This window comes from Arachis duranensis, chromosome 8, assembly GCF_000817695.3.
Source record: "Arachis duranensis cultivar V14167 chromosome 8, aradu.V14167.gnm2.J7QH, whole genome shotgun sequence".
Lineage (NCBI taxonomy): Eukaryota > Viridiplantae > Streptophyta > Magnoliopsida > Fabales > Fabaceae > Arachis > Arachis duranensis.
In genome coordinates, this window is record NC_029779.3 from 20616099 (window position 1) to 20627024 (window position 10926).

Genomic DNA, 10926 nt, shown 5'->3' on the forward strand with positions numbered 1-10926 from the left:
ATAATTCGCCACTGTTCATGTGGTGCTAAATGCGAGCATAAGCGCCAGGGGAAGGACAACCATCTCCACACTCTTTTCCAGGAGCGCGTGTGTGCGTGTGCACAAGGCTTCTCCTTTCACCTACTATGCGTACGCATGGACCTGTGTGCATACGCATAGTTTGTTATTTCCAAAAAAAAATTTTGAAAGCATACTACCGGCATAGTGCCTCAGCATTAGCTTCGAATGGGAATTTCAATTTTAAAAAGAAAGAAAGCCGTGGGTCCCACCCCACCACCACCAACATTCACCAATAAGCTTTTCCCCTCTTCCCCAAAATCTCTCCTTCCAATTTCTATACCCCTATCACCCGTTACCCTCTCACTAACCCTCCTTTAATTCCATTAACTTCCATTCAATTTCCTTTGTTTTTACTCATTCTCTTTCACTTCACCACAACCATAACACCTTTCCTCTTACTACTTCTTTTTCTATCTCCATCCAATTTTTTTCACCACCCCCACTGTTTCATACGTTTTTTTAATCCCCGTCTTTCCATCTTTCCACCATTATTCTTTTTCCCTTTCTTCCTTTTCCATTCTTCTCCCTCTATTTTTTATTTTCTACATTTTCTTTGTTCAGGGACGAGCAAAAGTTTTAAGTTTGGTGTGGCTGTGATGATTGGATTTTTGTGTGGTCTAGAATTTCATAATAAATTCTCGTTACAAGTATAGTTTCTAAACCAACAATAATCCTTTCATACAAAAATTTGGTTGTCACAAGTAACAAACCCCTAAAAATATAAACTGAAGTATTCAAACATCGGGTCATTCTCCCTAGAAATTGCAATAAAGTGTTCTTGTTATTGGTTATGAGGTATGTTTGGGGTTTTTGGGATAATAGACAAGAAATATAAATGGCAAAGGAAACAAACTAACAACTAACAAAGCTCTTAGCAAGGTATGAGAACAAGAAGTTCTATCCTAGCTATGCTTATCATTTGTGATGAGAAGTGTTCATCACTCCCACTTAGTTGACCTCTAACCATGGAGGAGAGTCAAGTGGATGAATTAACTTGATTCCACAAGTCCTAGCCAACTCCTAAGGAAAGACTAGCTTAGTAGCATTCAAGTTAGCAAGAGATCAATAATAGAAAACCAAATCAAACATGAAAAAACATGAAAATCATAAATTGCATTGAAAGGTAAATGGAAATCTACATAAGAAATCATAAAGTAAAAGGAAAATTGAAGAAGGAAAAGAAGTAGATCTAGATCTAAGAGAAGAGAAGTAAAACCCTAATCTAATCCTAATTCTAGAGAGAAGAGAGAGCTTCTCTCTCTAGAAACTAACTTTCCCTCCAAAACTAAACTAAACTAAACTAATGTGATGAAAGCTTATGAATTTCTTTTAGTCCTTGGGTTAAATAGCATCAGAGATGAGTTGGATTTGGGCCTAGGAAGCCCAGAATTCGCCCCTAGCGTTTTGCCTTTAAGTGAGTCATGTGCGAGCATCGACGCGTACACGCCATGTACGCGTACGCGTCGCTTGACAATTTCCTACCCATGACGCATACGCATCGCCATGCGACTCCACAACCCACGCATGCGCGTCTTCTGCACGTGCGCGTCGATCTCAACATCCCAAATCCTTGTTTTCACGAGTTCTCCACTTGCATGCTTTTCCTCTTCATCCCTTTGATCCATTCCTAGCCCATTCCAATTTGAATTCACTAACAAACATATGAAGGCATCTAGTGGAATCAAAGGTGAATTAATATTGACACATTAAAGGTATAAAAAACATGTTTTCACACTTAAGCACAAATTAGGAGACAATCATGAAACCTTGCTGTTTCCTTGGATAAATGTGGGTAAAAGGTCATAAGATCCTCCAAATTAAGCACAAGATAAACCCTAAAAATGGGGTTTATCAACCTCTCTACACTTAAACCATAGCATGCCCTCATGCTAAAATCAAGAAGGAAACAAAGGGTATCAACATTTATTCAATGTAACAAACTAGCTACATGCAATCTATCTCTACATGCAACTATCTAAATGAATGCAACTACTTGGTCAAAATAAATCAATTCCCAAGAAAGCCAATATAAGCACAAAGGCTAAAGGTATTAACAACCCAATCAAATCCGTAATCGAATTGAGTTATTAAATATTTTTACAAACTTGCAAGAAAGTAATTATTCTAGGTGGAGACATGTAATTGAGCAATTGAACCCTCACCGGATGTGTTTACACTTTATTCGCTTAAGTGTTTAGGGTTGATTCACTCGATTCTCCCCTAATCATGCTTTCTAAGATTTATTTTTTATCTAACAATCAACAATTAAGTATCATGAGGTCTTCTCAATCGGTTGTAATAGGGTTAGGGTCAAGGTAGGATGCATATTTGGTCAAGTAGACTTGAAATTTGAATATTTGATAAGCTTAGACTTCTCATCTAACCTATGACAACCTATACAATTAAGTACTAACCTAACTACCCATTCTTCACTTTTTCACATACTCATGTATTTTCTTTTTATTTTACAACACCTATACATTGATCTTTATTGAACTTTACTTTGGGGCATTTTGTCCCCTTTTTATTGCTTTTCTCTTTTTCTCTTTCTTTTGCTATGTTTTTTTTTTCTTTTCTTTTCTTTTCACATTCACTTTTTCTTTTTGTTTTTCTCATATTTTTTTTTCTTTCTTTCTTTCAAACTATATACAAGAACATCAATGCATAAGGTTTAACATTTGATTAATACATGAGTATGTACCCAATTTCCTAAATTCCCGATAGAAATACAAAATACCCTTTTATCCCAACCAATGTCTCAAGTTTCCCCACATTTGAATGATACTCACACTTACTAGCCTAAGCTAATCAAAGATCCAAATAAAGGACATTTATTATTTTTTGCTTTAAGGCTTGTAATGTGCTAAAATTTTGAACAAGTGGGTTAATCGTAGGCTCAAAATTAGCTAACAATAGAAGATAAAAGGTAAGGCTATTTGGGTAACTGAGCTAATAAAGTAATGGCCTCAATCATATAAATGCATGAATACAAGGAATAATGGACACAGAGAATCAAACAAATCAAGGATCACAATCATAGAAAGAGAATAATTGCACACAAGAAGGAAAATAAGTGGTTATAAGATTCCACAATATATATATATATATATATTTCAAGCAAGTTCAATAAAAAGTTTTTACTCAAATCAATTGAGGTTGCCCTATAGATCAAAATCTTGAAAATTTTCATTATTTTGACTAAGCTTATTATGTGTATATATGCAAAAGAAAATACAACTAGAATCCTAAAATGAAATGCAAAAGTGTTGGGATTAGAAACTTGTCACCCATAAGCGTCGAACGGTCGGATGACCTCCCCACACTTAAAAGTTTGCACCGTCTTCGGTGCACTCTGGTACACGGAATCGTGACACACAACTCCGTGCAGCTGACCAGCAAGTACACTGGGTCGTCCAAGTAATACCTTACATGAGTAAGGGTCGATCCCACGAAGATTGTCGGCTTAAAGCAAGCTATCGTCACCTTGTAAATCTCAGTCAGGCAGATTCAAATGGTTATGGGGTTTTGATAATTAAAAGATGAATAAGACATAAAATAAGATAGAGATACTTATGTAATTCATTAGTGGAAATTTCAGATAAGCGTATGGAGATGCTTTATTCCTCCTAAATCTCTTCTTTCCTACTGCCTTTATCCGGTCATTCATACTCCTTTCCATGGTAAGCTCTATGTAGGTGGATCACCGTTGTCAATGGCTACCATCCATCCTCTCAGTGAAAATGCTCCGGCTACGGGTTATGTAGGGCTAATCATCTGTCGTTTCTCGATCATGTCAGAATAAGATCCATTGATCCTTTTACACACTGTCACTCCGCCCAACACTCGTGAGTCTGAAGCTCGTCACAGTCATCCCATCCCAGATCCTACTCGGAATACCACAGACAAGGTTTAGACTTTCCGGATCTCAAGAATGCTGCCAATTGATTCTATCTTATACCACGAAGACTCTGATCGCACAGAATGGAACGCTCTGTTGTCAAGAGAGGTAACCATGCGTCATGAACCAGTAGGCCAAGAGATACACACTCAAGCTCTCGTAGATAGAATGGAAGTGGTTGTCAAGCACGCGTTCATAAGGGAGGATGATGATGAGTGACGACCGGATTTTCTATCGGTAAAGAAATTCACAAATATAATCGCGTTGTAAGTATAGTTTCTAAACTAACAGAGAATCCTTTCATACAAAAGTTTGGTTGTTACAAGTAACAAAACCCAATAAAATTTATAAACTGAAGTATTCAAACCTCGGGTCGTCTTCTCAAGGAATTGCACGGAGGTGTGTTTTATTATTGTTTATGAAAACCAGTATTTTTGGATTTTTGAAAGGTTTGAACAAGAGAAATAAATTGCAGGAATTAATAAATCAATAGCTAAAAAACTCTTGACAAGGTATGAAAATTAGAAGTTCTATCCTAGTTATCCTTATCAATGGTGATGAGAATTGGATTTTTCTCCCACTTTGTTAACCTCTAACTATGAAGGTAAGTAAAGTGGATAAATTAATTTTGATTCCTCATGTTCTAGTCTTTCCTTGGGAAAGGCTAGAGTTATTGGAACTCAAATTATTTCTTGAAGAATTCCAATTTTCAATCAACAATGAGTTTGATAACTCAAGTGTCTCCAATGACTCAACCAAAGCCAAAAGGGAAAAATCCAAATTATTTATATCATAAATAAAAGAGAGCAATCATAAATCTGAAATACCTCAAATCGCATTAAGTAAAGAAAATAAATCTAGACATAAAGAGTTCATAAACTAAATTGATAAAATAAATAAAAGGAACATTGAACCTGAGAAGAAGTTGAAATCCTAAATCCTTTAAGAGGAATCCTAATCCTAAAACCTAAGAGAGAGAAGAGAACCTCTCTCTCTAAAAACTACATCTAAATTATGAAAAGTGAATTATGATTCATCTCTCTTCATTCCTCCACTTCGCAGCCTTTAATCTGTGTTTTCTGGGCTCTAAACTGGGCCGAAAATAGCCCAGAAATCGCTGGGGGCGAAATCTGACACACTAATTTTTGTCACTGCGACACATCTATGTGGATCACGCATTCGTGATGCCTAGCTGTACGGACACTATTACAAATTATATATCAAATCAAAGTCCTGAATGTTAGCTTTCCAACGCAACTGGAACTGCATCATTTAGACCTCTGTAGCTTACGTTATGACCGTTTGAGTGCGAAGAGGTCAGGCTGGACAGCTTAGCAATTTCTTCAAGTTCTTGTATTCTTTCCACTTTTGAATGCTTCCTTTCCATCCTCTGAGTCATTCCTACCCTATAAACTCTGAAATCACTTAACACACATATCAAGACATCGAATGGTAATAAGAGATTATTAAAATACACAAATTAAAGACACTAGGAAGCAAGTTTTCAATTATAGAACAAATTCTGGGAAGGAATTGTAAAACCATACAAATAGTATGAATAAGTGTGCAAAGGCTTGATAAAAACCACTCAATTGAGTACAAGATAAATCATAAAATAGTGATTTATCAACGTACCAATGCAAACATCATGAGGTCTTTTCAAGGTTGTAATGTGGCTAAGGTAAAGGTGAGGATATATATATGGCTAAGTGACACTACAAGAAAAATACCCATTCAGGTACACTTGAAAAGTGTAGCTAAAAGTGAAAAAATGATGCCTTAGGCTACGGCTACGCTTTTTGGGCTACGGCTACGCTTTTTGAGGTGATTCCTATTCAGCCGTTGCCTATTCTCAAAGGCTACGCTTTTCTGCACCAAGAGCTACGCTTTTGGCGTTTGGGAATAGGCTACGCTTTTCAAGTGATGCCGTCCAGGACCAAAGGCTACGCTTTTCAGCTTTCATTTTTTCAGAATAGGCTACGCTTTTCAACACTACTGCATCACTTGTAAAGCGTAGCCACATTGTATACCATAGCTACTTTTTATAAGCAAAATAAAAATAAATACATAATAATACCATACAATATTCTTTAAATAATAAAAATTATCCTTTAACAAAATATATTTATAATGAACTAAAAATATTGGGATGATCATAAATGAGTATTCATACATCTCACACTAAATTAAACATACCCATATCAAAATATACATTAGACCACTTAGGATTTACTACTAATAAACTATAAAAAACCAAAATATTGTATCCTACATAAGTATCTTCTAATAAAAGTTATTAACCTTCTGATAGAAGAGAAAAAAATCTTGTTCTTTAAATATCTTGTTCGACGGAAGATCGTATTTGGGAGATTTCTGGTTCTTCATCTGCCTCAAATCTTGTTCTGTAGGTTCTGGCAACTACAATAGAAAAAAATCAAAATTATATAACACTTACTAAACCCCTTAAGGCTTAAATTTGAAAGCATACATAGCACAAAAATGGAAAAAAATGAAATTCACAAACAAAATCAGAAACAAGGTAAATAAGTGTATCTCATACCAATTCAATGTGACCCTGAGGGAAATAGAAAACTCTGTCTTGAACACGAGGGGCATCCATTAATGCCCCTGCACAGCCTCCATAGCTCTTTAAACAAATCATCACCAGCCCCATCTGCCACAAAACAAAACACAAACATGTTGAAAACTTTGCATGGTTTTTTTCAGACCAAAAGTTGGAAACTTTTTTCTCTCATTTTTGCATTAAGCTCTTCCTTAGTAACCTCCATGTTCACAAGGCAAAAAGGGTCATTCACTTCATATTGAAAAATTAAAGGAAAACATTAAAAATGAAGGGTCCCAACAACATTAGTCAATTGCTGAAAGAACACAGACATTACTCTTTTTCAGCTCAACACTCACATTAACCAAACATGGTAACAACAAAACCACATGAAAATAAATAAACAAGTGGGAGATATTAAGCAGAGGAAGAGATATTATTAGATCCATTAAGACTTAAAAGAGTCAACTATCTAAGGTAAAGAGTCAACCATAGTCTCTTGAAACTCAGCTCCAAGATAGCCACTAGAAACATGGAACCAGTTATCCAATAACAAGTAGTTTGCCACAGTACCAGAAATATATAGATAATAATAAATGCAAAACCATGATATTGGTGGATTTTGTAAGTGAATAAGTGTGAGTATCAAAATTGTTTAAGGTGGAGTTAATGTCAAAAATAAAAACCAGGCAAATTGATAAACATAAGGACACTATTCTATTCTTTATCAGAAGGTAAGATAAAGAACAAATATGTTCCTTTTGCTTCACTCAAATTTTAACTCCAGTTGGCACAGTCTCAGAGAAAGAACAAACTTTGAAATGCTTAATTCAATGATAGGAATATTTAGGAACATGAAGCTCAATAGTTGACAATAGTTGATAAATTGCCATGAGCCACGAAAATACTGCAGCATATATAATCCACATGCAACAAAAATAATAAACATGAAATCAGTAAACTACTCTAGACAAATGAATAATAGTCCCCATTAGTACTTGATTTTTGTTTATTAGAACATTACCATTTACCACTACAAAGTAAACTGCTGATTAAGAAAGCAACAATCATTCATATACAGATCTAAGAATCAAGCAGCTGACTGGTCAATAAATATATTATGTAGCCTAACTTATTTGAGAATAAGCATACTCAATGAAAAGGTTTCTACCATTTAATCACCAAATACAGCTAAAATCAATATCTAACTATTCTAACCCTTACCTCTTTGTTGATCAAATACACAAGACTTGTCCTTGTTTTTCTCTTGAGCCCAAACCTTAACCGTTCCAAGAACCAAAATTTTGGTTACATTTCACAAGGCCATTCGACCAAATTAAACACAGAGGAGAGAAAATCACTCACCTCTCTTTGCTTGTGGTGGTAGTTGTGTTAAAAGAAATTGAATAAACTGGAAAAAATGGAGCAAGAGAATTATTAGAATTTTGAATTAGAGGAGAAAAGAAAGAAGATGAAGTCGCTGTCCTTACCTAGCAAAGAAACTCGAAGAACAGTTGGGTGAGTGGAACGCAGCTCCCTCTTAAGCTTCAGTCAGCTCCCTCCTTGGCCATCATTCTCTTTCTCTTGGTGCTATGATTGATGAAGAGCCAAAAACTTGAAGAACGCTCTTGTTTTTGCTCCCTGGTGCTTTGGCTATTCCTCTGTTCCTTGCCCTCTCTCTACTGTCTGTGAATTCATGAAGGAGACAGATGGAGACACAATGTTATGTTATGATTATGGGTATTTTTCTTGTAGTGAGTTCTCCTATGTTATGAAGAGGAGGTACCTGTCACAAATTTGAACCTATTCCATCAAGGGTGATTTGTTTAATATGCCACTAAACAAGTCAATCGGTATCTAAATAGACATGTTACTTGTGCAACTTGGAAGGAGGAGCAAATTGCAAGCAGAATGCAAACATTCAACTGAGATTAAAGTGCTTGAATAAACTCCAGAAGTACTTACTTGAGAGGATCCTCAGTGCTTTCCCCAACATATGCAACAGCAGCAAAGTGCATCACAGCATCAAACTTATTCTCCAAAAATATTTTATTAACCTGGTAACCAGTTAAGTAGAAAATCTTTCTTGGGTATTCTCCACATACATTTCAATCAAAGTTAAAAATATGACAACAAAATATTTCTAGTGATGAGGAAAGTGGGTAAGGATACAGATGTCTGATCTCCCAAGTCAGCATATATAAATTGAAGCCTTCCTGGTTCTGGAAATAAATTTTGAAGAACTCTGACGGCACCCATATTTCCTCGTGACAGATTGTCCTGCCAAAAAGGAAAAAACAATGGTATGCCTGTCGCAACCACACTGATAAGTGCATTTGATTTTGTCAGAGAAATATTTCATTTTTATTAATAGACATACTACTATAGTGACACGATAATTTTCCTTCAGAAGCCGAAGCGTAGCATGTGAACCAATGTAGCCTGCACTGCCTGTTACTAAAACATGAGTTACCCCAGGTTCGCGAATGGCAAACTGGAAAAGGGGGAAAACAGAAACGAAAATAATAAATTAGCTTAAATAAATAAAGAAAATTAGCTTTAGAGAAGGCAAACTCCTATATCAGGATAGTTCAAAGAAAGAAGAAAACTATAACTGAAAAATATATATATCTTGTCTTTATAATTTTTCCCTTAAAAACTATCCCCTTTTCTCCTTCTTTCAACTATCTGGTTGACAAAAGTTGTGAATGGTAATTAAACATAATCAAGCTTCACTCTTTATGGACAAAAAATTAAAATAGTTCATATCATTCATCAATTCATCTCTATCAACAATCTACCACTTTTAAGATATCTTTCAAAGGGTAATAATCAAACAGCTATGAAACTATAATGAATATGCACATCTCTGGTGTGGAGGGGACAAAAAAAGGGGAAAGAAGCAAAGACATAAAAAGCTCTCAAAGAAAACATGTGTAAGATGACTAGCGATTACCGGACTAGTAGAACTCAAAGATGGAGATTGCTTGATCATGATAATGCATAATGCTGTTAATCCAGCAGCAAGAAAAACTTTTCCAAGAAAATTGCCTTTCCTTTTTGGGTCAGCATAATCCAAGCCTAAAAGACAGAAAAACATAAACAGGAGAAATTAAATTGAAGAGGCCACATCTATGATAAGCTTAACAAATCCAATGGCATGAAATAAACTACAGAACTAGACAATGATTCGTCGTAAGCAAAAAGTGAAATTTAAACAAGAAAAAATCAACAAGAACAATAACAAAAATAAGAATAATAATTCAGTTGACACATGGTGAAATTTACATTGGTGATTTTAGTATTGATCTGGCAGTCCACAGATAAATAACGCAGAATACAGAAGCTAAAACCCCAATTAAAACCCTAAAACCAAAACCCAAAACCTCCCAAATTTCACAGAACCATCATCATCATCGGGCGCTTACCTCGCTTGTTAGGGATCGATGCTTTGCCTCATTGGAAACCTTGATGCTTCACAGTAGAGCAGAGAAGAGGTCGCTAGAGAGCATACAGTTTCTTTGACACTGCACAGAGAGGGCGAGTGAGAGAGAGCGAGAAGAAAAGAACGAGGCACAGAATGCTTACTTGGTGAGCGCGGTGATGAATGGCAACGGTGAACAAGAGATGAGCCACGACGAATCGAAGGTGAAAACCCTTGAAGAGATGAGCAGCGGCGACGAATCGAAGGAGAAGGTGCGCGAGCGTGAATTGGTGACGAATCAAAGAAAAAATATTCATTAAACTCAGTATATAACGCAGAGATGAGGGTTACTCGATCGAATTGAAAGGGGAAGGACAATGAGAAGCGCAGAGATGACGCTGGTGAGGGCGGCGCAGCGACAAGAAGGAGGGCGAAGAGGAGCGACGATGAGTGGTGAGTGAGAGGGTTTCTGTAGCGAGAGGGTTTCTGTAGCGATGGTAAGCTTTGAAGGGTTTCTTCGATGGTGACAGGGTTTCTGAAAGGGGATTGAGATGAAGGCTGAGATGAAGGCTAAGTGAGTTTTGGAGGGACAAAAATTTCACTAAGTGTGTGAGTTTTGCTTTTGGGAAATTAAGGAATAAAATTTATCAATTGTCAAGTTTTTGGCTCTAGAGACATTAGGCATCACTTTTAAAACGCACCCAAAACTTAACAAATAGACTATCCTTTAAAAGCGTCTCCTTTGATATGAAAAGTGAACCTATAGATATCAACCTACGGCTACAGCTAAGCTCTCACCTAACATACACTCTATATACTTTTAAATTCATGCCTAGCTACCCATAATTCCCACTTTTGTATCACTTACTCATGTACCACATTTTTTATATTTCTTTATCACATGTGCATTGATCTTTTTATTATCGCTTAACATTGGGGTATTTTTGTCCCCTTATTTATTTACTTATTTATTGAATTTTT

At 36.1% G+C, this 10926-nt stretch overlaps 1 long non-coding RNA gene across 2 annotated transcripts; it reads right to left on the reverse strand.

Moving 5' to 3' along the window:
* Positions 1-6062: 6062 nt before the first annotated feature.
* Positions 6063-10226, reverse strand: LOC107461305 (uncharacterized). 2 transcript variants are annotated; one of them, XR_008002185.1, is made up of 11 exons: positions 10110-10226; positions 9950-10048; positions 9478-9602; positions 8902-9015; positions 8694-8801; positions 8487-8578; positions 8012-8207; positions 7887-7932; positions 7746-7800; positions 6519-6632; positions 6063-6376 (listed from the first exon to the last, which is right to left on the reverse strand). It is a non-coding gene; the product is annotated as an uncharacterized LOC107461305 (long non-coding RNA). The 2 variants fall into 2 exon arrangements; XR_008002186.1 differs by lacking the exons at positions 7746-7800; positions 7887-7932.
* Between the last annotated feature and the right edge of the window lie 700 nt (positions 10227-10926).